The 22,919-nt window shown below is 42.4% G+C and overlaps 1 long non-coding RNA gene across 1 annotated transcript; it reads left to right on the forward strand.

The window, feature by feature from the left end:
* The first annotated feature begins 11,246 nt into the window (after positions 1-11,246).
* On the forward strand, positions 11,247-14,632 carry LOC133092156 (uncharacterized). The gene is made up of 3 exons (XR_009701030.1): positions 11,247-11,441; positions 11,830-11,953; positions 14,293-14,632. It is a non-coding gene; the product is annotated as an uncharacterized LOC133092156 (long non-coding RNA).
* The last annotated feature ends 8,287 nt before the right edge of the window (positions 14,633-22,919 follow it).

A 22,919-nucleotide genomic window follows, 5' to 3' on the forward strand; every position in this document is an offset into this window, starting at 1 on the left:
ACACGTCAAAAAGCAAGTTCCTACTCTTAGCTGCCAAATCTGCTTCTCCTCAGCCATCACATCAAATAATGGCAACTCCATTCTTCCAATGGCTCAGGAGAAATTCCTTGGTGTCATCCTCAATCCTTCACTTTCTCTTATATTGTGTATCTAATCCATCGAGAAATCCTGTTCACTCTACCTTCAAAATTTATTCGCATTCTGACCACTTCTTATCCTCCGTGCTGCTATTACCCTGGTACAAGCCACCATTATCTCTTGCCTGGATCCTTGCTAACTGGTTTACCTTGCCTACTTTCAGTCTGTTCTTAATTTAGCAGCCAGAGTGATCCTGCTAAACACACATCAAATTAGGTCATGCCTTTATCAAAATCCTCCCACAGTTCCTCGTTCCTCTCCCAGAGTGAGCCAAATCCATTACAACGGCTTATAAGGTCCTGGATGATCAGGCCGCCTTCTCTAACCTCATTTCTTTCTTTTCTCCCACTCTATGGCAGTTTTAAAACATGGTCCTCAAATTCTTTGACACTCCTTTTATTTAGAGACCAGGGATCTCTATCTCCTGCTATTGATTTGGCTTCTGTGACTGCTGGGCGCAAGGTTATGTGTGGCAGCTTCTACTTTCTGCCATTTGGGATACTTACTCTATGGACACAGCACCGTGCCTGAGAGAGTCTAGGAGCCTGTGGAATGTGCCACGTGGAGAGAAACTGAGGCCCCCGACCAGTAGCCCCTGGTGAGCTCTCAGCTGACAGCCAGCACCTACCTGCCAGCCGTGTGAGTGAGCCTTCTTCAAAGTGGATGCCCCAGTCCTTCATTGATTCTCCCCAGCTGATGCCACAGGGAACAGAGACAAGCTGTTCCCGCTAAGCCGTGCTCATATTGAAGATGTATAAACAAAAAGATGATTGTTTTTGTAGCCATTATGTTTCAAGGTGGTTTGTTATAGAGCCTTAGAGACTCTCCCACTGCAGCAACCTCGCTCACCCCATGTTTGCCTCTCTCCGTCCTCTTTGCTGTTCCTTGAACACCCAGACATGCTTGTCTCAGGGCCTTTGCACTTACTGTTCCCGTCTACATTCCCATATATACCTGGCTCCCTCACTCACCTCCTTTAGATCTGTAATCACTTGTAATCAATCTTTTCAGTAAAACCTTCCCTCGCAAACTGGCAAACTACACATGCTCCCCCCCGTGCGTCTCCTCTTTCTACTTTCTTTTTCTCCTTGGTGGTCATCACTGTCTAATAGACTGTAGGATTTATTCATTTAGTTTGTTTATTGCACGCCATGGTTTTAAATACCAACTGTATGCTGATTACTCTCTTACACTAGAAGATAAACTCCGTGAGGATGGGTACCTATGTCTGTTTCACTCCCTGCTGATTCCAATGTGCCTAGAACAGTGTGTCCCACGTGGTCACTCGTCAATTAATATTCGTGCTTCTACTGCAGCCATGTACTGGTGACCTGTTTCCTCTCAGCTTTCCCCTTCCCTCTCAACTTGTCTCTTCTCCGGGTTCTTTGTCTTCCCTCTCCAAGCTCTCCACCTCCCCGCTAGACCAAAGCAGCAGCTTTGCTTAAGTCTCAGACCATCGGAGCCCCCTTTGCAGGTTATTCCCTACGCTAGAAGCAGTTTCTCCTTCCTGGGTGGTAGGTACCTCCTTTATATCAGATCCTGTGTTCATTCCACAGTAGGGATTAATTGCAAACTTTATGCTCAGCCTCCAAGCTTAGTTTTTGCTAGCAAAAATCAGTAAAATCTTCAGCTCCGACAGTAAATGAGCAGGGTGAGTGATGTGCTCTGACAGCCTATTGTTCTCTAAAAACTACCCCCAAACTTAGAGGTTTAAACCAGCAATCATTTATTTTGTTCATGAGTCTGCAATTTGAGCCAGGCTAGGTGGATATAGTTTGCCTCTGCTCTACATGGCATCTGCTGGGGCAAATCGATTAGGAGCTGGGAGATCTACTCTCCAGTGTGTACTTTTAGAATTGACAGAATCCATCTCCGTCTCAACAAAATTTGGCTTTCAGAATTTATTTGTACTTTGCTCTCAAAAAAGTTCCAATTTGAAGCTCAGGGATGAACTCATCCACTTTTCTCAGATTGCACTGGCATATCTCTGTGAGGGAGAGAATGCCATTGGCCAATGGGTAGGGAACCTCAGGGCAACATGGTTTATGATGATTGAAATATACATCAACTTAATTCTCAAATAATTTATATCTATTGCATTTGATTCATTCATTAGTTCACCTAATATTTTGATTATGAGAACAGGAATTTTGTCGATTGTTGTATGTCCATTTCTTAGAGTGCCTGACATATAAGAGCTTTAACAAATCTTTAGTAAATTAATTAACAATGATAATAATAGTTAACATCTAGTATAATAGTTAAATCTTTTTTTTTTTTTTTTTTTTTTTTTTGCTAGGCACTCTTCGTAGCACTTTACCTGAATTACTTGTTTTAAAAACCCTAGAAGATAATATTATTTTTATTACTATTCCTGTTTTACAGATGAGTAAACTGAGGCTCAGGGAGGTTAAGAACCTGCTGTAAAATGGCAGAGCTGGGATTCACGCTCAGGCAGTTATATATTGATGCTCTTTTCCTAATCCTTACATATGCACAGAGTGCTGTGGGGACCATATAGGAGAAGAATAGTGACCCAGCTTTGAGGGGTTGAGGAAGGATTCCCAAGGAGGTGATTTCTAAGCAGATTCCTAAAGGACAAATCAGAATAGAGTCAGACAAAGAGACTGCGGAAGGGTTTTCTTGGCAGGATTTGCAAGATCACCTAGAGTTCCAGGCATTATGCTAAGAGCAAGGAATACAAGGAGAAAAAAAAAAAAAAATGCTCCTTCACTGATATTCAGAAAATTCAAACAAATTGTTGAAACAAAGTGTGTTAAGGGCTAATATAGATGTACACAAGATGCTGTGGGGATATTGAAGAAGCAGGAATTGAACCAAGGGTAATAGTTCAGTGAGGGCTTCCCAGAGGAGGTGGCGTCAGAACTAAATCTTGAAGGATGAGTAAGAGTTTGCCAGACAAAGACGGAGTTGCAGGGGTGTTTCCAGCAGAAGGAAAGACACATGCAGTGAAATGTGAAAGAGCTTCTGGGGCTAAGCAAACATCAAATAGGGCAGGAAGATCATATTTTTCTGTCTTTAATATTTTCAGAAAATGAGGCTGCAGTGTTACACAGCGTTGCCTCACACCCTTTGTGAGTAGAAAGTTCTGTTTGATGTTGAACCTTCGTTCATCTTCCTGAAACACAGACACGCCCACATATATCCTTGTTCTCCAGCCAGGGGTCATATAGGCTCATTGTCCTTGTCATTCATAGGCTAAGCCTTCATACAGGTGGAGATTGCTAATCTAGGTCTCTTGTCTTCCCAGACCGGTGGGATTCTGTTCCCCTCATTTGCCACTTCACTCAATAAGCAAGGAGTGCATATTGAAAGCCAGCCTGTACACAGAATGGGGCTAGTCACCGCAGGGACTAGAGGAGAAATGCAAAGTGTTTTTCCTGCCATCCTGAGGCTCCTCACTATCAGCCCGTAAGGTCTGCTTTTCAAACTTCAAATCACAGTGCTACCTGCCACTCAACACTCTCTGATGCCCCTCCATAACGTAGGAGTTTAAGGATCTGTGCACTGAAGTCATACTGACAAGTTATGTGAACTTGGCCAAGTTACTAATCTTTTTGTGCCTTAGTGTCCTCATCTATGAAATGTGATAATATTATTATTATTATTATTATTTTTAAAGTTTACAGAGCACTTTTTTTTTTAAACTTATTTTTGGTTGTGTTGGGTCTTCGTTTCTGTGCAAGGGCTTTCTCTAGTTACGGCAAGCGGGGGCCACTCTTCATCGCGGTGCGCGGGCCACTCACTATCGCGGCCTCTCTTGTTGCGGAGCACAGGCTCCAGATGCGCAGGCTCAGTAGTTGTGGCTCACGGGCCCAGTTGCTCCGCGGCATGTGGGATCTTCCCAGACCAGGGCTCGAACCCGTGTCCCCTGCATTGGCAGGCAGACTCTCAACCACTGCGCCACCAGGGAAGCCCGAAATGTGATAATATTATTAACCTCATGGGGATTTTATTCTTGAGGATTAAAAGACTTAATGTATGTGTAGAAATTAAGACAACTTTGGAAAGAAGTCACAGAAAGCATAACGTCATGTGGCTTACGGAGAAAGGGGGAATTTGTTTATTTACATGATTGAAAAATCCAGGGGGTATGCCAATTACAGGAGTAGCCTGATCCAGGGGCTCAAATGTTGTCACCAGAACTTAATCTTTCTCCATCTGTAGCTCTACTCTTATTTTTTTAGCTTTGTTCAAGGCTCCATGTGATGTCAAGATGGCAGCCAAGAAGCATAGACCCCATTCTTCTACGATCCAGTCCAACATTCAAATCAAAGTCCTGAGCCCGACACTCATTGATCTGAACACATTAAAATGCTCATTCTTGAACTGACTATTAGGCCAGGGAATGAGAATGCTAATTGGCTTATGCCTGGGTTTTGACCACCCCTGGAGTTAAGGAGGGGTCTAATCCACCCAAATATCAAGGTCTCAGTTGGAAAAGGGGAAGTTGCCCAGAATAAAATTTCTGTTTTACCAGAAAAAGGGAGAACAAAAATTTGGTGGCATAGAATATGTCCGCTACAGTATGTAAAACACCTAGCACAGAGGCTAAGGGAAAAATGCTTAATGGATGATCACCATCACCATCTTCACCACCACCACCATCATCACAGGGACCAATTTCAGACATGGATCTTTCAAACAAACATAACACCGTTCCTAAATGAGAGCCTTCCCAGTGCTGAATGGAGAGAAATATCAGTAGCAGACATTTGTTTTTCGTGGCTGCCAAGAACCTCTGGAACACTCTTCCTACATTTTGATAGTTCCCTATACTATGACCCCGGCCCACCTCAAATAGAATCCCTCAAAACTTTATTTTTCCCACTCAACCCATCCTACACCCCTCCAACCCCACCATTCAGTTTCTTCCAATCCTATGCACCCGTGAGAGAATTTGACTTGGAGGTGAGCTGTGGAAACAAGAGGAGCATGGAACACCCATTTTGCTGTTGCAGATGGTGGGAGACATCCAATTGGTTCTAGGGTCAGTGGGAGGCATCACCCTTATCAGGCCAGTTCTCTAGTGTGGCTTTAGGCATTATTCTAAGAGCATCAGTCCAGAAATATTCCTTTAGCTCTTCCAAAGATGCTCTGAGTGCTGAATATCCCCATACCAAATCCCTTCTTTCTTTTTTTTTTTTTTTTATAAATTTATTTATTTTATTTTTGCTGTGCTGTGTCTTCATTGCTGTGCGCAGGCTTTCTCTAGTTGCGGCGAGTAGCAGCTACTCTTCGTTGCGGTGCACGGGCTTCTCACTGCGGTGGCTTCTCTTGTTGCGGAGCACGGGCTTTAGTAGTTGTGGCACACAGGCTTCAGTAGTTGTGGCTCGCGGGCTCTAGAGCACAGGCTCAGTAGTTGTGGTTTAGTGGCTCTGTGGCATGTGGGATCTTCCCGGACCAGGGCTCGAACTGTGTCCCCTGCATTGGCAGGCAGATTCTTAACCACTGCACCACCAGGGAAGCCCCCAAATCCCTTCTTATGTAAAGAAAGTAGAGTGATAGTGTTGTCTGCAACTAAAGACACTAACCAATATGCTGCCCAAGAACTCCCACAGCATGTGTACGGCACAGGCTTCATGATAGTTCCCTAGGCCTGGGTCTCATCTTCTCGTCAGACTGTTCTCCACGATCCCAGCAGGGTGCCTTGTAAAAGAGTAAACATTCAGAAAAATGCCAGTTTCATGACTGAATAAATGAACGTCTAACTGACCTAAAAGGTCATTTGGGGGAGTACAGACATACTTCGTTTTATTGAATTTCACAGATATTGCATTTTTTACAAATTGAAAATTTGTGGCAACTCTGCATTGAACAAATCTATTGGTGCAATTTTTCCAGCAGCATTTTTATTTATTTTATTTTATTTTTCATTAGTTATCCATTTTTTACATCCATTTTTACATCCATTCCATCCATTTTATCCATTTTTTACATCCATTTTTTACATATTACTATATACATGTCAATCCCAATCTCCCAATTCATCACACCACCCACCCCTCCACTTTCCCCACTTAGTGTCCATACATTTGTTCTCTACATCTGTGTCTCAATTTCTGCCCTGCAAACCGGTTCATCTGTACCATTTTTCTAAGTTCCACATATATGCATTAATATACTATATTTGTTTTTCTCTTTCTTACTTACTTTATTCTGTATGACAGCCTCTAGGTCCATCCACATCTCTACAAATGGCCCAGTTTCGTTCCTTTTTATGGCTGAGTAATATTCCATTGCATATATGTACCACATCTTCTCTATCCATTCGTCTGTCGATGGGCATTTAGGTTGCTTCCATGACCTGGCTATTGTAAATAGTGCTGCAAAAACATTGGGGTGCATGTGTCCTTTTGAATTATGGTTTTCTCTGGGTATATGCCCAGTAGTGGGATTGCTGGGTCATACGGTAATTCTATTTTTAGTTTTTTAAGGAACCTCCATACTGTCCTCCATAGTGGCTGTAGCAATTTACATTCCCACCAACAGTGCAAGAGGGTTCCCTTTTCTCCACACCCTCTCCAGCATTTGTTGTTTGTAGATTTTCTGACGATGCCCATTCTAACTGGTGTGAGGTGATACCTCATTGTAGTTTTGATTCACATTCCTCTAATAATTAGTGATGCTGAGCAGCTTTTCATATACTTCTTGGCCATCTGTATGTCTTCTTTGGAGAAATGTCTATTTAGGTCTTCTGCCCATTTTTGGATTGGATTGTTTGCTTTTTAATATTGAGCTGCATGAGCTGTTTATATATTTTGGAGATTAATCCTTTGTCCGTTGATTCGTTTGCAAATATTTTCTCCCATTTTGTGGGTTGTCTTTTCATCTTGTTTATGGTTTCCTTTGCTGTGCAAAAGCTTTGAAGTTTCATTAGGTCCCATTTGTTTATTTTTGTTTTTATTTCCATTTCTCTAGGAGGTGGGTCAAAAAAGATCTTGCTGTGATTTATGTCAAAGAGTGTTCTTCCTATGTTTCCTCTAAGACTTTTATAGTGTCTGCTCTTATATTTAGGTCTCTAATGCATTTTGAATTTATTTTTGTGTATGGTATTAGGGAGTGTTCTAATTTCATTCTTTTACATGTAGCTGTCCAGTTTTCTCAGCACCACTTATTGAAGAGACTGTCTTTTCTCCATTGTATATCCTTGCCTCCTTTGTCATAGATTAGTTGACCATAGGTGCATGGGTTTATCTCTGGGCTTTCTATCCTGTGCCATTGATCTATATTTCTGTTTTTGTGCCAGCACCATATTGTCTTGATTACTGTAGCGTTGTAGTATAGTGTGAAGTCAGGGAGTCTGATTCCTGCAGCTCCGTTTTTTTCCCTCAAGACTGCTTTGGCTATTCGGGGTCTTTTGTGTCTCCATACAAATTTTAAGAATTTTTTGTTCTAGTTCTGTAAAAAATGCCATTGGTAATTTGATAGGGATTGCATTGAACCTGTAGATTGCTTTGGGTAGTATAGTCATTTTCACAATATTGATTCTTCTAATCCAAGAACATGGTATATCTCTCCATCTGTTTGTATCACTTTTAATTTCTTTCATCAGTGTCTTATAGTTTTCTGCATACAGGTCTTTTGTCTCCTTAGGTAGGTTTATTCCTAGGTATTTTATTCTTTTTGTTGGAATGGTAAATGGGAGTGTTTCCTTAATTTCTCTTTCAGATTTTTCATCAGTGTATAGGAATGCAAGAGATTTCTGTGCATTAATTTTGTATCCTGCAACTTTACCCAATTCATTGATTAGCGCTAGTAGTTTTCTGGTGGCATCTTTAGGATTCTCTATGTATAGTATCATGTCATCTGCAAACAGTGACAGTTTTACTTCTTCTTTTCCAATTTGTATTCCTTTTATTTCTTTTTCTTCTCTGATTGCCGTGGCTAGGACTTCCAAAACTATGTTGAATAATAGAGGTGAGAGTGGACATCCTTGTCTTGTTCCTGATCTTAGAGGAAATGCTTTCAGTTTTTCACCATTGAGAATGATATTTGCTGTGGGTTAGTCGTATATGGCCTTTATTATGTTGAGGTACGTTCCCTCTATGCCCACTTTCTGGAGAGTTTTTATCATAAATTGGCGTTGAATTCTGTCAAAAGCTTTTTCTGCATCTATTGAGATGATCATATGGTTTTTATTCTTCAACTTGTTAATATGGTGTATCACATTGATCTGCGTATATTGAAGAATCCTTGCATCCCTGGGATAAATCCCACTTGATCATGGTGTATGATCCTTTTAATGTGTTGTTGGATTCTGTTTGCTAGTATTTTGTTGAGGATTTTTGCATCTATATTCACTAGTGATATTGATCTGTAATTTTCTTTTTTTGTAGTATCTTTGTCTGGTTTTGGTATCAGGGTGATGGTGGCCTCATAGAATGACTTTGGGAGTGTTCCTTCCTCTGCAATTTTTTGGAAGAGTTTGAGAAGGATGGGTGTTAGCTCTTCTCTAAATGTTTGATAGAATTCACCTGTGAAGCCATCTGGTCCTGGACTTTTGTTTGTTGGAAGATTTTTAATCACAGTTTCAATTTCATTACTTGTGATTGGTCTGTTCATATTTTCTGTTTCTCCCTGGTTCAGTCTTGGAAGGTTATACATTTCTAAGAATTTGTCCATTTCTTCCAGGTTGTCCATTTTATTGGCATAAAGTTGCTTGTAGTAGTCTCTTAGGATGCTTTGTATTTCTGCAGTGTCTGTTGTAACTTCTCTTTTTTTATTTCTAATTTTATTGATTGGAGTCCTCTCCCTCTTTTTCTTGATGAGTGTGGCTAATGGTTTATCACTTTTGTTTATCTTCTCAAAGAACCAGCTTTTAGTTTTATTGATCTTTGCTATTGTTTTCTTTGTTTCTATTTCATTTATTTCTGCTCTGATCTTTATGGTTTCTTTCCTTCTGCTAACTTTTGGTTTTGTTTGTTCTTCTTTCTCTAGCTCCCTTAGGTGTAAGGTTAGATTGTTTATTTGAGATTTTTCTTGTTTCTTGAGGTAGGCTTGTATTGCTATAAACTTCCCTCTTAGAACTGCTTTTGCTGCATCCCATAGGTTTTGGATCGTCGTGCTTTCATTGTCATTTGTCTCTAGGTATTTTTTGATTTCCTCTTTGATTTATTCAGTGATCTCTTGGTTATTTAGTAACGTATTGTTTAGCCTCCATGTGTTTGTGTTTTTTACATTTTTTTCCCTGTAATTCATTTCTAATCTTATAACATTGTGGTCAGAAAAGATGCTTGATATGATTTCAATGTACTTAAATTTACTGAGGCTTGATTTGTGACCCAAGATGTGATCTATCCTGGAGAATGTTCTGTGCACACTTGAGAAGAAAGTGTAATCTGGTGTTTTTGGATGGAATGTCCTATAAATATCAATTAAATCTATCTGGTCTAGTATGTCATTTAAAGCTTGTGTTTCCTTATTAATTTTCTGTTTGGATGATCTGTCCATTGGTGTAAGTGAGGTGTTAACGTCCCCCACTATTATTGTGTTACTGTCAATTTCCTCTTTTATAGCTATTAGCAGTTGCCTTATGTATTGAGGTGCTCCTATGTTGGGTGCATATATATTTATAATTGTTACATCTTCTTCTTGGATTGATCCCTTGATCATTATGTAGTGTCCTTCCTTGTCTCTGTAAAATTCTTTATTTTAAAGTCTATTTTATCGTATATGAGTATTGCTACTCCAGCTTTCTTTTGATTTCCATTTGCATGGAATATCTTTTTCCATCCCCTCACTTTCAGTCTGTATGTGTCCCTAGGTCTGAAGTGGGTCTCTTGTAGACAACATATATATGGGTCTTGTTTTTGTATCCATTCAGCAAGCCTGTGTCTTTTGGTTGGAGCATTTAATCCATTCACATTTAAGGTAATTATCGATATGTATGTTCCTATTACCATTTTCTGAATTGTTTTGGGTTTGTTTTTGTAGGTCCTTTTCTTCTCTTGTGTTTCCCGCTTAGAGAAGTTCCTTTAGCATTTGTTGTAGAGCTGGTTTGGTGGTGCTGAATTCTCTTAGCTTTTGCTTGTCTGTAAAGCTTTTGATTTCTCCATCAAATCTGAATGAGATCCTTGCTGGGTAGAATAATCTTGGTTGTAGGCTCTTCCCTTTCATCACTTTAAATATGTCATGCCACTCCCTTCTAGCTTGTAGAGTTTCTGCTGAGAAATCAACTGTTAACCTTATGGGAGTTCCCCTGTATGTTATTTGTCATTTTTCCCTTGCTGCTTTCAATAATTTTTCTTTGTCTTTAATTTTTGTCAATTTGATTACTATATGTCTTGGCGTGTTTCTCCTTGGGTTTATCCTGTATAGGACTCTCTGCGCTTCCTGGACTTGGGTGGCTATTTCCTTTCCCATGTTAGGGAAGTTTCCGACTATAATCTCTTCAAATATTTTCTCGGGTCCTTTCTCTCTCTCTTCTCCTTCTGGGACCCCTATAATGCGAATGTTGTTGCATTTAATATTGTCCCAGAAGTCTCTTAGGCTGTCTTCATTTCTTTGCATTCTTTTTTCTTTGTTCTGTTCCACAGCAGTGAATTCCACCACTCTTTCTTCCAGGTCACTTATCCGTTCTTCTGTCTCAGTTATTCTGCTATGGATTCCTTCTAGTGTATTTTTCATTTCAGTTATTGTATTGTTCATCTCTGTTTGTTTGTTCTTTAATTGTTCTAGGTCTTTGTTAAACACTTCTTGCATCTTCTCAATCTTTGCCTCCATTCTTTTTCCGAGCTCCTGGAGCATCTTCACTATCATTATTCTGAATTCTTTTCCTGGAAGGTTGCCTATCTCCACTTCATTTAGTTGTTTTTCTGAGGTTTTATCTTGTTCCTTCATCTGGTACATAGCCCTCTGCCTTTTAACCTTGTCTATCTTTCTGTGAATGTGGTTTTTGTTCCACAGGCTGCAGGATTGTAGTTCTTCTTGCTTCTGCTGTCTGCCCTCTGGTGGATGAGGCTATCTAAGAGGTTAGTGCAAGTTTCCTGATGGGAGGGACTGGTGGTGGGCAGAGCTGGGTGTTGCTCTGGTGGGCAGAGCTCAGTAAAACTTTAATCCGCTTGTCTGCTGATGGGTGGGGCTGGGTTCCCTCCCTGTTGTTTGTTTGGCCTGAGGCGACCCAACACTGGAGGCTACCCGGGCTCTTTGGTGGGGCTAATGGCCGACTTCAGGAGGCCTCATGCCAAGGAGTACTTCCCAGAACTGCTGCCAGTGTCCTTGTCCTCACGGTGAGACACAGCCACCCCCTGCCTCTGCAGGAGACCCTCCAACACTCGCAGGTAGGTCTGGTTCAGTCTCCCCTGGGTTCACTGCTCCTTCCCCTGGGTCCCGATGCACACACTACTTTGTGTGTGCCCTCCAAGAGTGGAGTCTCTGTTTCCCCCAGTCCTGTCGAAGTCCTGCAATCAAATCCCGCTAGCCTTCAAAGTCTGTTTCTCTAGGAATTCCCCCTCCCATTGCCAGACCCCCAGGTTGGGAAGCCTGACGTGGGGCTCAGAACCTTCACTCCAGTGGGTGGACTTCTGTGGTATAAGTATTCTCGAGTTTGTGAGTCACCCACACAGCAGTTATGGGATTTGATTTTATTGTGATTGCGCCCCTCCTACCATCTCATTGTGGCTTCTCCTTTGTCTTTGGATGTGGGGTATCTTTTTTGGTGAGTTCCAGTGTCTTCCTGTCGATGATTGCTTAGCAGTTAATTGTGATTCTGGTGCTCTCGCAAGAGAGAGTGAGAGCACGTCCCTCTACTCTGCCATCTTGAACCAAAAACCTCAGCATTTCTAAAATTAAGGTATGTACATTGTTTTTTTAGACACAATGCTATTGCATACTTAATAGACTACAGTATAGTGTAACTATAACTTTTAAATGCACTGGGAAACAATAAATTCCTATGACTCACTTTTTTGCAAAATTTGCTTTATTTGGGTGGTTTGGAACCAAACCTGCAATAACTCCAAGGTATGCCTGTATTAGAATCTTAAAGTTTGAAGGGATTGAAATGATTGAGCTCATTCGACACATTGGACAGATGAGACTGAAGACCCAGAAGGTTAATTTGACTTGAAATGTTGCCCTTATATTTTTGTTGATATTGTTTCCATCAAAACTATCACAAAAATGTGGGTTTAACAACATCGTACCATATTTATTAGGATAATATTAATTATTTTTAAGGTTGTAGAATTTTCTTTTGTTCACTATTATTTGAAGCAATTGACATAGACTTTGGACATCTATTTTTCTTTTCATGGAAACTTTGATTATCATGATATTCACCGTAATGAGCTTTAACCAGGGACAACATGAAAAGTGAATCTGCCCACTACTGGTTTGTATCAAGGTCCAGCATTAAAAGCGTGGACTCTGTGGCCATATTGTCTGAATTTGATCATGGCTCTGGCACTTTCTAGCTAGGTAACTACGTGCAAGTTATTTATTCTCTTTCTGCCTCAATTTCCCATGCGATAATGGGACATATTGATAGTATTTACTTCACAAAATTGCTCATAAAGAATGAAAAGAGTTAATATTTGTAAAGTATTTAGAACGGTGGGTTTTAGTGTATTGTAAGTCCTACCACGGTTTTAATTTTTTTTAAATAAGCTTGCAGTTAACTAAACTGTCAAATCTCTTTCATGTATGTGCCTGCCGATTTGGTCTCCCCCAGTCTAAAATTGTGCAATTGATTTCTTTTTTCCAGCCTAAATGCATGACTTTGCATTGAACCCTGTTGAATTTCTTCCAGTGGCACTGGCTCAGTGGCACTTTATTTCCCTCACTTTCTGCACCCACCCATCCACCCATCCCCGGGTGTAAGTGCTGATAATGAGAGAGGTGGAAAAGAGAAGGGAATGCAGTCTCCTGCACACTAAGCACGCAGCCTGCAGTCCTCAAGTTCTGCCTGCAACTTAACTTTGGCGCCCAACCAAATTCAAGTGGCTCTAATTACTTTTAAATTAGGCATTTAGTTAAAATTTGATGAGCACATAAACTTAATAGCTGATCTCCAGCCAACATTACTATCAAACTGCCATCGAAATAAGTCCAGGAGGTTGTTATCCAAAGTACCCCAGTAAAATGAAATGAGCAGGACAATGGTTGTGACAATTGCAAAACTGCCATTTCCACAGGTGGAATTAAGTGTCTGTCCTGTAAATGAATAGAGACACAATTCAGGGAAGCAAGCCATCCAAATGTATCACTTGAATCCTGTTTGGCTGTTCTGACGTGGAAGAAGATAAGAATAAGAATCAACTGGGGAAACGAAAGATGCAGAACTACAAAAACAAACTTGTCATCCCTGACATCTGTGTTTATAAACGCATTATGTTAAACAGCAGAGATTTCCCTACGGCTGGCCAATACCAAGATGGCGTCTTGGGTGTTTACCTTTTCCCATAGCCCCAGTCGTAAGGGCTTTTCTTACTATCTCTTTGCTTCCAGCTTTTGTTTCAGTATCCCTGTAAAGAGTTGGCAGAGAACTAGCTGGGCAATTTCAGAAACATGGTTTATAACCAACCTGCTCCACTCTTTAGCTACAAAAAGTGAGCCTGTGCTAATTGTTCTTTAGTGAAGAAGTAGTTGGTCCACACCCACCCCTCCTCACCCAGGTGGAGATTTTCTTTATCAATAACCCCAGAGCAGGTTTGAATCAAAGAGGTGACACACACAAGAGCCAGATGTTTGGAGTGTAAGAAGGGGAGGTAGGTTCACACAATTGTTCTGCCTTCTTGCTTTCCGCTGAGGTTCTTTCCTGTGGGCTGTAGGACACATCAACAAGCTCTGAGCATGTGCGTGGACAGCCCCAGCCCAGCACTGCAGTGGGAAGCTGCTCACAGGCTGCCTTCCTTTTCCGGTGCAGCTGGTGTTTACAGAAGGACATGATTTGAAAGTTGATTTATTTACTCTGTCTTTTTTTTTTTTTAATGAATGGACATAGATGTCTGTTTTTTGAAACAATTAATAAACTCTAGTGATATGATTAAAATTTAACAGAAAAACATCCTTGGCTGTCAGGTGGAAATCTAAGGACTGACTTTTGGAAAGTTCATAATGTAACTCAGAGTGAGATCAGAAGATATATATATATATATATATATATATATATATTTTGGCTCTGTTTTTAAGAAAACAGCTGATCACTTTCGCTTGTGGAAGCCAACGGGCTCTGGTTCCTGCCCCTTCATTTTGTCCTGGTTGTCTGTGGAGACTCAGAGGATGTTGATACGGCACCTCAACTATGGAGGGGAAGAGAACGTGCCAGAAGGTCCTCCTCCTCTTGTGCCAGCTCCGCCTCCCAAGTCTCTTCAAAAGTCAAGGCATCTGGGACTTCCCTGGCGGTCTAGTGGTTAAGACTTTGCCTTCCAATGCAGGGGGTGCGGGTTTGATCCCTGGTTGGGGAGCTAAGATCCCACATGCCTTGCGGCCAAAAACCCAAAACATAAAACAGAAGCAATATTGTAACAAATTCAATAAAGACTAAAAAAAAAAAAAAGTCAAGGCATCTGAGTCCTAAGACATATAGTCTGATTGCAGTGAAACAAGGGGCTAGGCCAGAGGAGGTGCACTTTCTTCCTTTAAAAAATTTATTCTTTATTTTGAGTGGTAATAGGAACACACACACCAATAGATAAAGTTTTAAGGAGTATTCAGTGAAAAATAATTCTCTCTTGCACCCCTGTCCCCCAGCAGCCACCAGTTCCCTTACCATAGATAATCTTTATTGCCAGTTTCTAGAGTATTCTGCTGGAGACATCTTATGTAGTTACAAACATTCATATATGTATATGCGTCTTAAATACACAAATAATAATGTACAATACACATTGTTCTACACCTTGTTTTTTTCACTTAACAGTACATCAAAGGTTTTATTTTGTTTGTTTGTTTTCCGAAAGTGCTATCAGGGAGAAAAGTCATTCTTCATTTCAATGATCTGACTCTGGTTCTGGCTCATTGTACTGATAACAAAGATGCCAAGTTAAACTCTACCTCAGCCTCAGGTCAACTTGGTCTGGAGAAATAGGAATCATATTTAAAACCCTAAATCTTTAAATAACAGGAAGTCTGGGGTGGGTAGAAGAGAGAGGGAAGAATGGATTCTGTTTAAAAGAATGCTCTGTGGGGCTGACAGTTAAGCAGAGGGACACTTTGAACGCAGTCCTGCAAAACGAAAATCCATTGGTTCCTTTCCCTGCTTTCGTAAGTAGGACTCAAACTTACTGGCCATAATTGTTTCATTTTTGCTAGTTAAGGATCTCTAGGAGCAAGATATTGTCAGTATTCTGGATGCAATACAGTTGACCCTTGAACCATGTGGGGTTAGGGACACCAACCCCCCGTGCAGTCAAAAATCCACGTGCAGATTTTGACTCCCCGAAAATAACTAGTAATAGCCTACTGTTGACAGGAGGCCTTATTGATAATATAAACAGTCGATTAATACATATTTTGTGTGTTATGTAAGTTACAGAAAAGAAAATGTTATTAAGGAAATTATAAGGAAGAGAAAATACAATTATAGTACTGTTTTACTGATACTGTATGTTGATGTCAAGATGAATTGTCTGTCAGTATCTACATCATTATTGTCTTATAGGATACAAACCACTGTAGATGTTTTATATGTATATATATATATATAACACTAGACATCAAAAATGAAGATAAGGTGAAAAAGAAATTCAGATTTATTTACAGGTATGATGATTCATGCATTGATAACGAAGCAGCAGCAATAGGATTGCTTTATGGTCGCCTAGTGTAATTGATACAATAGCATCACGGTAGCCTAGCCTATACACTAATGAATTAATCTTTACAAAATTTTTATGGCATACAGGATTACAGTCACATTCATAATACAGTGTTGGAAACATTGTTACATATTTTGAAAAACCACTTACCTATAATGATAGGCTGATACACAGTTTCTCCAATTATGAGAGAGGTATACTGTACGGTAATGGAATTCTTTGAAAGCAAAGCTATAAAACAATAAGAAAACTAACACCTTAATTTTATACTAAATGTTACTCACCTTATACCTATGTAAGGTTAAACTAGTATCTACATATATTTTATGCATTCATGACATACTTAACTTTTCCTTAATATTTTCTATATTTTTAGGGTACACGGCTTGTCTGTGAGTCTTTTCAAATTGTCACAAATCTCCAGAATTTTTCTAATATATTAATTGAAGTAAATCCATGTATAAGTGGATCTGCAGAGTCCAAACCAGTGTTGTTCCAGGGTCAGCTGTACAAGAGAGGCGGAGGTGGAAAGAGACAAGGCTTTGGGATGGAGAAGACCTGGGCATTAATACTGTGGCTATAATACCAGGTGCCAACCCAGGGCCAATAGCATGGCAAATGCATAACACAAAGAACTCTTTGCATGGGGTAGACATGCAGAGCTGTCTGGTTCATTGCCACCCATGCTAGAAGCAATTTCCTTAGAGCTTTGATTCGCAGCTTCCTTTCTGCTTTCCAAGTTATGAACTGGAAAGTTGGAGCTTTGAGAACATCGTGACACTTATTTCCCAGAACTCCCGAAGCTTTTCATGTCTGAACCCAGACCCAGGTGATGTGGCAGCTTCCAGGCAGCTCTAAGCCACGGAAGCTGGGATCACAGAGAAACGTATAGACTTACACAACCTAATTTCTTTCATCCTGACTGACAGGATAAGGACAGAAGGAAGAGGAGAGAAATCTAAAGGAGCTTTACAGGCGCTGACATTCTAAGCCTGTGAAAGATAAGCAGGTAGCAGGGAGCGGGGGGTGTGAGGCAGCACACCCAGTGCGGGGGCAGAGCTCGAGAGTGGCACCAGGGCTGGGGCGGGGGGTGGGAGACACATGTCTACACAGCACAGCCGCTGTGAGGGGAAAACATGTGGAATTCAGTCCTGAATTGCTTATTTGGAAAATTAATTAGTAAGCGCTTAGAGGACCACTGAATGGAATATTAATTTCCCCCAAGGTTATTTGGAACCTAGGCATGGAGGGGAGAGGAGGAAGCGGGGAGGGAGAGACACAGAGAGGCAGGGAGGAGACAGAAAGAAAGGATAGGAATGGAGCGGGGGAGAAGACAGGACCCAAGTGCTTTGTCCCCACCTGCCCCCAAACCCGAGCAGAACCCAGGGCCTGGCACATTCATAACGAAGGTTCGAGAGTGAGAGAGAAGAGGTGAGGAGGCCTCTATGATGCTACTGAAAGCATCGCCCAGAGACTGGACTGGAACATCTAAAGTGCCCCGCGACTTGTTAGCCGTCTTATTTGGAGAACTACCACAAACTCTTTCTAGCATCAGTCAGCCATCCTTGCCCTACTTCCTTCATCATCCTTCTAGACCTTGTTCTTTCTTGCACTTCCCCTCCTGCGGGCAGAAGAAAGGAAAGCATCTCTGGCTCCCTGGCTTAAAGGCGCTCTCTCTTTGGTTTTCCGGTTTCCTCGCTTGCGAGTCTGTTAGACACTTCCTCTGAGGTTTACCTGCAGTCTGACCTGGGAATCTTTGAGATCATCTCTCTCATGGTCTCTCACTGCAGTGACACCGGGAGCCCCCCCCCACCACAACCCTTAGCAAGGCCTGGGGAGCAACTGTTCATCTGGAGCTCTTGGCTGCCGGGCTGCCCTCTCCTGCGCTGTGGGGTGGAGGCTCCTGAAGAAGGAAGAGTACGGAATGATGCTCCCTGGGCGAACGCTCCTTGGATACTGGCCAGAATCAAAGCTCGGCTTCTTCCCACTCTTTAAAGTGTGGTCGGTACACTACCAAACGTAAACTAGATAGCTAGTGGGAAGCAGCCGCATAGCACAGGGAGATCAGCTCGATGCTTTGTGAACACCTAGAGGGATGGGATAAGGAGGGTGGGAGGGAGACGCAAGAGGGAGGTGATATGGGGATATATGTATATGTATAGCTGATTCACTTTGTGATACAGCAGAAACTAACACACCATTGCAAAGCAATTATACTCCAATAAAGATGTAAAAAAAATTAATTAATTAAAAAACGAAACAACGTGGTTGGGCTCAGGAGGTCTCGCCCCGTTGTCCAGGCTGCCGCTCAGGAATGGCTACCTCCGCTGGGCAATCCAGTCTCCTCCCTGGACCTTTCCAGATCCATTCAGAACCCAGCTGCCAGTGCGGGGATTCAGCATTCTGGGGATGGCATGTTTATTTCGAAACAATCATGAGGCTTGATTTGATGTAGTGAAAGAAATTAGTGCTTGCTGAATACGGCCCAGTTATTACTGCATTAATTCATACAGATCAGCAGCTGACATTGGCTGGAAGGCGGGCATGGGGACATTTCAATAAGTTTGGCCGAAGAGAGCTGCCTCTTCAGGGCTGCCAAACTCCCTCTCCCGCTGCAAGGCGCAGATGATGGCTCGTGTTTGGAATGACTTTCACATCAAGGGTGCATGATGTTATTTTAATGTCAGCTGGAAATGGACAAATTAAAACATGGTTGGGAGATGTCCCAAAAGTCAGTCATCAAACTGACACCCTTGGAGACCTGCTTTCTCCCAAGCCCATCCTTCAATGACTCCTCAAAGATGGAAGAAATTGTAACATGCTACCAAGGAGATGCAGCAAGACACCTTCTTGTGGACCATCAAACTTGGTATGTGAATCTGTACCGTGTGTAAGCAGTTAAGCATGGTCTCAGCTGTAAGTAACAATAGCTTAAACAAATAAAGGATTATTTGCTTGCTGTTATGGGTTGAATTGTGTCCCCCTCTCCAAAATAATATGTTGAAGCCCTAACTCCTAATACCTCAGAATGTGGCTATATTTGGAGATAGGGCCTTTATAGATGTGATTAAATTAAAAGGAATCCCTCAGGGTGGGCTCTTGTGTTAAGTCAGCACTCTCCAGGGAAACAGAACATATATATATATATACGTGTGTGTATATATATATATACACATATATATACACACACACACACATATATATATATATGAGAGAGAGAGAGAGATTTATTATAAGAAATTGCCTTGCATGATTATGGAAGCTGGCAAGTCCCAAGATGTGCAAGGTTGAGTCAGCAAGTTGGAGGCCCTGGAGAGCAGATGCTTTAGTTCCAGTATGATCTGAGGGCCTGGGAACCAGCAGAGCTGACGGTGTAGCTCCATCCAAAGGCTGACAGGCTTGAGGCTCAGGAAGGGCTAATGTTTCGGTTGGAGTCTGAAGGCAGGAAAAAAATGGAGCCCTAGTTCAAAGAAGGTAGCCAGGCAAGAAGACTTTTCTGTTCCTCGGGAGAAGGTCAGCCTTTCTGGGTTCTACGTTCCTTCTTTGCTGATCTATCACCAGTTCCCAAACAGACTCAACTTCATGCTGTACTTACTACCTCAAAGCCCTCCCACCATTCATTCATTCATTCATTCGTGCACAAAAGACTATTCTTAATGCTTGGCATGCATTATCTTATTTAATCACTGGAGTAGAATGGGGAAAAGAAACAGGAAGTCTCTGCTTTTATATAATCTATTATAGATTAGAGGAGAGAAAATATTCACATTATTACAATGAAATGTAGTCAGGTTTCTGAGAGGGAAGCTGCTGGGAGGTAGAGGCACCAACAGCAGAGAAATCTAACCTACTATCTGCTCACCCAAACCCTTCCCATTCTGCAAGGCCTGAGTCAGCCAGCATTCAGCCACACCCATCAGAATAACTGTGCCTTTGTGTTTTGCTGTACTTAATAATATTAAGGAGCACTTACCTGGTGCTAGGCTTTGAGCTAAATGCTAAGCACATTGTATCATTGAACCTCTACAACAATCCCATTAAGTGAATTATCCCCCAATTATAGACAAAGAAGCTGAAACTCAGAGACTCATGTGAGCAGACCTTTGCAACAATACTTCCCTCTTCCTGGAGTCCTTGTCCTCTAGATTGTCACCAGACTGCCTCCTTCCTTGGGTCTCAGTTCAAATGTCACCTCCTCCAAGAAGCCTCCCTTGACCAGTCATTCTTAAAGAGCTAGCGCTCTGAGTCACTCTTGCACATCACTCTATTTTCTCACAGCCCCCATCACTCTCCAAAATTATATTTTTTATCTATGTGTCTCATGCTTATTGTCTGTCTTCCTCCATTAGAATAAGTTCTATGAGGGTGAGAAAAGTCACCTCCTCTAAGTTGGGCCACTCTAAATCCTTGGCACTTAGAAGGATGCCTGGTACATATTAGGCCTTCAATTAGTGTTCTTTGGATGAAATCATGAATATACCCAGAGTCATATAACTAGTAAGTGACAGAGTTGAGATTTAAACCTAGATGTGTCTTTCTCCAAAGTCCAGGATTTAATGCCTTTTCTAGACTTCACACTATCCATCTTGCTTTTTCTGTTTTTTCATCTTGCTTTAAATTTTGTTATTTACTTTTCTGTCTCTGCTTCATGGTTCTGAGGGCAATGCGACCACATCCTCTCATAGCCCCTATAAGGACACTGCTTTGTTCTCCAGACACTCAGCCCATGTTTGCTGAGATGACTAAGTTTCCATGACAACGCCAGAGAAGGAAGAAGGGCTCTGAGGCCCTGTGTGATTTTCCTCCCCTCTCCACCGAGGTTGGCATCACAGACTGAGAAGAGGTCCTCCTCACCCCGACTCAGGCTGGAAGTGTCATTTGAAGCCTTGGGAGGCGTCACGGCCCCGGTGCTAAGCCGATGGCTCCCCGTAAGTGTGGCCGCAGCTTACCCCTGAGTGACCCGCAAGCAGGGGCGGAGGCTTCAGCCCAGCCCCCATGTGAGGAGTAAGCACAGGTCAAGTCCTCGAGTTTCTTAGAAGATGCTGGTCCTTCTGGCAGGGAAACTTGCTTGGCCCCTGTTCCCACGGGCAGGATTCTTCTTGACCAATGAGAGAGGCTGGACATTTCAGAGGGCAGTCGGTCATCCTCTCACTCGGGGAGTGGACACAGTGCAGCAAAAAGCCTTCCCACCTGAGCCTGCTTCGGCTTTTCCCATTTTCCCCTGAGCTGAAAAACACGATGGAACCTTAGGAAACTCCTCGTTCCATCCCCTATATCCGTGCCTGTGTAGAGAGAGCTATGAATGAAGCCTTCCTTTGGCGCTTGCAAATCATTCATTCTGTCGTCATCAGAAAACCCAGAGGAGCAAAGAAGGCAAACTCGGCTCCTCTCTGTGGCCACGCTGAAGCCAAGGGCCCTCTTGGAGGCACACAGAGAGGATGCTTTCACCTCCTCCTGCGTGGGACCAGCCGCAGCTGCAAAAGCTGCCTCTCCTTCCCTGTGCTCGCCACTCTGCACGGGGATTTGGAAATAGCACTCCACTTCCCTGGACCGATGGAGAAGGCAGCTGCCTAAAGGGTAGGGCTTGACAGCAGCTAGACAGGACTTCCTCCCTCAAAATAGCTCCCTACTGCCTGAATTTCCTCCAGTAACTTAATCCCCTTGAGTCTCACAGAATCCGCCTTTAGGAGAATGCGACTAAAGTGCAAACTCCCTTAGGAAGGCCAATAGACCACTAGAGAGGAGTTGGCAAACTTCTTCTGAAAAGGACCAGATGGTAGACATTTTAGGCTTTGTGGACCACACTGTCTCCTTTGCAACTAACAGCCTCTACAGAGGTTGCCCCAAAGCAGCCCCGGACAGTGTGTAAGTGAATGGGCATGGCTGTGTTCCAGGAAACTCTATTTACCACGCCTGCGGCAGGCTGCACTGGGCCCGTGGGCCGTGATCTCTCAGCCCAGCACAAGGCTGTAAGTCAGTGACCTTTCCTTGCCATCCGTCTACCCCCAGTGCCTCTCCCATGACGTGCACAGTGACGAGATGCTGAAATGTTTGTTGACGTACTTATCAGCTAATGACAGTTCAAGAGAGGCTGTTTGAGAGCCAACATTTCCAGAAGGAGCCTCAATAGAGTAGAGAATATTTAGAGGCTGAGAATTGAGAAGGTCAGGGCTCTAAATTCAAGTTTGTCAACTTAGCAATTTTAACTAAACAGATCCATTATGCCATTATGGAGTCATAAATCTCCAAATGCCATACCTGGTTGAGATCATCATGTTCCCCATCTGGGGACCAGCAAAAAGTAAAGACTGGGAGCAATGGAGACAAATAAGAAACCCTGGGCATGGTCACCCTTTCCAGCTTTGGCACTTTTGTTATATCCCTGCCCTCAGGGGTCATCTTGTCATTCCAGAGAGTAAGCCAGAGTCCCACTGTTCTGGCTCAGGTGAACCACTAACGCCCTTTGGTAACAGGTTAGCTGTTATACAAAGCTAGGGCCGCAAGGCAGCGTGACACTGCCCTTCTTTTCTCCCTCACTGCAGTCACATCACTGTGGCGATCACAGCATCAAAGATCTGCCTGTTGATCTCTTTCAAAGTGGTAGAAGTGATGATGGTGAAGCTGAGCAACGATTTTAGGAGATGATAATTACCATCACCTTCACTTGGCTGTTTTCTGGACCACCATCTTGGTTTGGTAGAGGGTAGAGCACAAAGGCCTGAGTTGTGTGCAGTCATTGTGATTCCAGACCTTTGGGGACTTTGTGTCAGTCAGGATAGGTAAGGTTCTGCTACAATAACAAACAACCTCAAAATTTTAGTTTCTTCACACAACCCAAGTTTATTTCTTCCTCATGTTACAGGTCCAACACGGTTGTCAGGCAGGCTCTCATTTGTCGTTCAAGGACTCAGATACTCCTGGTTTCACCATGACACATATCTTTTTGGTCATCTCATCAGGGGAAAGGGGCATGACATATCATGCCCTGACTTCTAAAGC

This window comes from Eubalaena glacialis, chromosome 5 (assembly GCF_028564815.1).
Source record: "Eubalaena glacialis isolate mEubGla1 chromosome 5, mEubGla1.1.hap2.+ XY, whole genome shotgun sequence".
Lineage (NCBI taxonomy): Eukaryota > Metazoa > Chordata > Mammalia > Artiodactyla > Balaenidae > Eubalaena > Eubalaena glacialis.